The sequence below is a fragment of the Elephas maximus genome, chromosome 7 (assembly GCF_024166365.1).
Source record: "Elephas maximus indicus isolate mEleMax1 chromosome 7, mEleMax1 primary haplotype, whole genome shotgun sequence".
Taxonomy (NCBI): domain Eukaryota; kingdom Metazoa; phylum Chordata; class Mammalia; order Proboscidea; family Elephantidae; genus Elephas; species Elephas maximus.
This window is the reverse complement of record NC_064825.1, coordinates 62509666-62515122: the sequence shown is the minus strand read 5'-3', so window position 1 is coordinate 62515122 and position 5457 is coordinate 62509666. Positions and strand designations below refer to the sequence as shown.

The following is a 5457-nucleotide window of genomic DNA, read 5'->3' as shown; positions in this document are numbered from 1 at the left end:
AAGCTGCGGCTGCGGGGCCGTGGGTACTCCTGCAGTTCAGCCTGGCAGACCATCCGGCTGGGCCCACTCTGCCCTCTCCCACCTGACTTCCTTACCTCCTATGACTCTGCTCCTACCACCACCTGTTCCACTGGCCTCTGCCTGCAGCTCCAGCACTAGAAGTATTGGCAATAGCAGCGACAAGGACGACTGGAAGCTGGCTCCCAAAAGGTTTTTAACATGGTGTTAGCATGATGTCCAAATCACCTAACATCCTATTTCACAGAACGTGTCATGGACCAATGCATGTCTGTATTATGTTAAGAACAGTATAATTTTATTCTACACTGCTCCAATTAGAAAACATTATTAGAGTAGGAAATTATTTTATTTGCTTGAATAAATGCACTTGACTTATGTCCTGATTATCAATCATAGAGTGTTTTGCACAGGAATTAGACTGATATTTCAAACTAGAGGTAGTCCATGAGTTGAGTTACGGATGAACCACGCTTAGGACCATCTGTTTCTGTTTCTAACTTTTTTTGTACCTTACCATTAGTGATATGTGTGACATACAATGCTGCAGCGCATAATTAGCTCAAATGCTCACTCAAAGACATTCAATATATGATTTACTGTTCAAAACACTGCTGTACAGAAAGCTGTGAAAACTACAAAAAAAAAAAAAAATGAAGCATTTGGCTTGTATTAGAATCGATTAACACTGAGATTCTCAGAATGGAAGTGAGTCAAAGCCAGGGGCCTACCTGTACTTGATAAAACAATAGCATATTAATTACAAGTATTTACAAATTGAATAAATTTACAAAAGGTGACTCCATTCACCCCTAATTGTGTACTATTTTCAAAAGCAATTGCATTTCTATTCTTTTTAGATGATCTTATTTAACCAATAAATCAAAAATCAAACCCATTGCTGTCAAGTCAATTCTAACTCATAGCCACCCTATAGGATGGGTAGAACTGCCCCATAGGATTACCAAGAAGCACTTGGTGAATTAGAACTGCCAGCCTTTTGGTCAGCAGCCTAGCTCTTAACCACTGCTCCACCAGGGCTCTGTAGTGGAGCCATAGACCTTGTAATATCTATAACTAACTGGTTTCCTCTCATATATTAGCTGTCAAGAAACTTAAAGGATAATCTAATATCCACCTATTGGCAAGTGCATTGGACACTAAGGTAAGTATTTAACTTCATTTATAGTAGCGTAGTTACTAAAGAAATGTCAGACTTGCTGGCAATCACATGTTGCCATGTAACCTTGTGCAAGCTACATAATCTCTTTAACTCGGTTTCCTCATTTACAAAATAATGACAGCACTTACTACGATTTTATAGAAAATAAAAAGGAACTATGTCTTGTGGTGCAGTGGTTAATAGCTACACCCGTAACCTAAAGGTTAGCAGTTCAAATCCACCACCCGCTTCTTGGAAACCCTATGGGGCAGTCCTACTCTGTCCTATAGGGTCGCTATGACTCAGAGTCGACTCAGCAGCAACGGGGTTGTTTTGGTTTTGGATATGTATATATAATTCTAAGCCCTATTCTTATCATCTAAGAAAATTGCAATGAATGACAGCTTTTTCCGAAGGTTTCATTACAAAACCTGTATTTTGCTTAGTATTACACTCACCATTCGTTTTGTTATTCTAATCAGTTTCTTTTTTTTTTTATTCTTTAGCTTTAAAACCATCTGAAATGCATTTTTGGAAAAATATAATATAAAAAGGAAAATCATCATATGTTGAATTTTCTGGTGTTTTTGCCAATAACAATAAATGTGTATACATATATATATAATTGAATAATAACATGTAAAGACAAATATATATGTATCATTACATGTGAACATGCAATGACACTTGAACAATATCTTTATTTATAATGACTTTCCATATGTGTGTTAATGAAAATGGAGCCATGAAATTTATAACTTATTTAATGCAATTTTTTATCACAGATCTTTTTTGATACCAGCTACATTGTCTCATGGATTCCCTGGTGGATGGGAACCACACTGCAGTGACAGAGTTCATTTTATTGGGCTTAACACAAGATCCTACCCTTCCGGTCGCCCTCTTTATGGTCATCCTGTGCATCTATCTGGTGACCATATCTGGCAATCTCAGCACAATCATTCTGATCAGAATCTCTCCTCAGCTCCATCATCCTATGTATGTTTTTCTGAGCCACTTGGCTTTGGCTGACATAGGCTTTTCATCCTCTGTCACACCCAATATGCTTGAAAACTTCCTGGTGGAGACAAATACAATCTCCTATTCTGAATGTGCTATCCAACTTGGCTCAGGTGCTTTCTTTGGGACAGTTGAGTGCTTTCTTCTGGCTGCCATGGCCTATGGTCACTTTGTAGCAATCTGCAGCCCACTGCTTTATTCAACTAAAATGTCCATGCAAGTGTGTGATCAGTTATTCTCTGTGGCTTACCTAGGTAGTTTTCTCAATGCTTCCTCTTTTACGATTTCCTTCTTTTCTTTATTCTTCTGTGGACCAAATCAGGTCGATCATTTTTTCTGCGACTTTGCTCCTTTAGTTGAGCTTTCTTGTTCTGATGTCAGTATCCCTACAGTGGCCACCCATTTTCTGCTTGCTCCATCACTGTGGTCACAGTGTTTGTCATAGCCATCTCGTACATCTATATCCTCATCACCATCCTGAAGATGTGCTCCACTGAGGACCGCCACAAGGTCTTCTTCACCTGCACCTCCCACTTCATTGCAGTCAGTCCGTACTATGGGACCATTGCATTCATTTATGTGATGCCCAAGTCCAGCTACTCTACTGACCAGAACAAGGTGGTGTCTGTGTTCTACATGGTGGTGATCCCCATGTTGAACCCCCTCATCTACAATCTCAGGAATAATGAGATTAAGGGTGTTCTCAAGAGACAGCTTGGTAGAAAAATATTCTCTTAACAAAACCTCTGATTTTGTACAGTTTGATGTGATAATATACCATTAATGTAAAATTAAAAGAAATTTGGTTCCTGTGGACAAAATATATGTGCATATAATTTGCCAGTATGGGGTTTATAGTATATGCGGGTATGAATCTTCAGATAGTAAATCAGAGACACTAGTGAGCTAGCTTTAATAAGTTAAACTGTATTTAGAATTAAGAATCACAAATTGGTTCACATGAAGAAAATCTTAATCTGCTTAAAATCCTTCTTATGTTTTATTTATATATTATTTTTCAAAGAAATTCCATGTCATAAGTTAGGGTTGTTGTACTGCCAAACCTTTAAAGATATGTTCATTTTCAATAGCAGATTATGCTGAGATGAGCCTGATAATCCTAGTTTTGCCTTGACTGAGTACCTTCTGAGGGGAAATAACAAAGTAGAACCACATAGGAAAATTGCTAAACACATTGTGCTTGGAGAAATCTTATCTGCTGGGGTTGGTCTTTGTGTACTCTTAAAATTCCAGCCTGTGTTTCTGGATTCTGACTCTGGCCTTGGATATAAGGGCTCCCCAATCTAAGAGGACGAGAACACCCTAACTAATCTGTAAATCGCTCAATCAGATCAGAAGAGATGACTTCCTCTGAGGGAATTAATAAGGTTCCCAAACTCATCAGGGACAGAGTAGAGTACAAGCAAAAAAGGATTTCCAGGAGAACCCAGCAAGCTGGATGACATTGAGTCTGTGAGGAAGAACCTCTTAGAGGAATTTATGATCAGGCCCTCATCCTGCTCATAAAACTCCAGGGGACTGGACTGTTTCTCAGCAGAAATAGTGCCTGCCTCTCTGGACAGGCTAAATTCACCTCTATATGCTGATGACTGCTACATTTATTTCTCTTTCCTATCCCCACTTAAGGATTCAGACATAAATTGCATCTTTTTGTAAACAGAATTACATGGCATGTCTTATTCAGGTTTCCTAGTGAAACTGAACCTGTAGAAAGAGAGAACAGACTTTTGAGCCTTTTGTTCCAGCAACTACGTTTTTGGTCATTTTAAGCAGCTCTCATGGTGAACACAGCTAAAGGGAGAGAGAGAATTGGCCCACATGGTTATGGGAGCCAAACCTTTTGCCATCAATCGATTGAGACTCATGGTGACGCCATGTGTTATAGACAAGAACTGCTCCATATGGTTTTCTTGGGTGTAATCTTTATGGAACCCGATTGCCAGGTCTTTCTTTCACAGCACTGTTGGGTGGGTTAGAATTATCAACTGTTAGTTTAGTAGCCAAAAGGAAACTGTTTGTACCACCCAGGGCCATGTATATATATATTCTCAAATATATGTAAATAACCTCATTGTGGTTGAGTTGATTTCAACTAGACTGCCCCATAGAGTTCCCAACACTGTAATCTTTATGGAATGGAATACCCCATTTTTTTCCTGCTAAGTCGATGGTGAGTTTGAACTGCCAACCATTTAGTTAGTAGCTGAGTGCTTAACCACTGTGTCAGTAGGGGGAGAGAGAGAGAGATTGATTTTGAGAAGCTGGCTGGTAGGATTAGGCAGGCTAGGAAGTCCACAATCCATAGGTCAGTTAAAAGGCTGGAAATTCCAGAAACATCTGTTTACAGTGTTGAAGCTAAATCCTTCTTCAGGAAACCATAGTTTGCTTATAAGGGCTTCAACAGATTGGATGAAGTACATCCATGTTATGGAGGGTAACTTGTTTAGTTTAAGGTTAATTGATTGAATTTTAATCACATATATATATCTTTATAGCAACATCTAGACTAGTGTTTGCCCAAACAACTGGGCACCATAGCCTATTCATGTTGACATAAAATTAATCATCATGAGCATTATTCATTTCATTCATTCAAAATTATACTCAGTGCTTTTAATATCTCTGGTAGTGTGTAGGCTCTTGGAAGTATAAGTGATAAAAGTGTCAGCCTTCCTGATATTAATATTCTAGCAGAGGATACAGACCACAAAACTAACATGTACGTGATATAGAATATTAGAAGTTAGTGAGTGCAATGGAGAAAGAAAAAGCAAAGCAGTGTAAAGAAGAATGGCATTTCAGTGTAGACCTTGCTGAGAAGGTAACATCTGAGCAAAGGATCAAAGTAGGTGAGATACTTTATGCTAGCTGCTGCCTGTGTACACGCATACAATTGACCTTTGAGGCTTCTGTTCCAGCTATGGCAGGCTTGGAATTTTAATCAACTCTAATGATGAACACAACTAAATAAGCTTCATGAAATATTAAATACTCCATAAAATCACACTAGAGATTACAGGATAAGTGAGAACCCAAATAAACTTTGATTACCCAGAGAAGTGAGCTCAGCACTCTCAAATGCTTTTATAAGGAGGAGATTTGACAAGAAGAAGAAAAAGCTAAGAACTAGGGCTGTGGATTTAGTGCTCTTTTGCAGTGAGAGCGGCAGAACTCAAAGCCTAGGGCATGACCAGGTGACAAGCCTAATTCATGCACCTCATACACACCATGGTGGT

The 5457-nt window shown here is 38.9% G+C and overlaps 1 pseudogene; it reads left to right on the top strand.

Moving 5' to 3' along the window:
* Nucleotides 1–1994: 1994 nt before the first annotated feature.
* Nucleotides 1995–2938, top strand: LOC126079425 (olfactory receptor 502-like; annotated as a pseudogene).
* The last annotated feature ends 2519 nt before the right edge of the window (nt 2939–5457 follow it).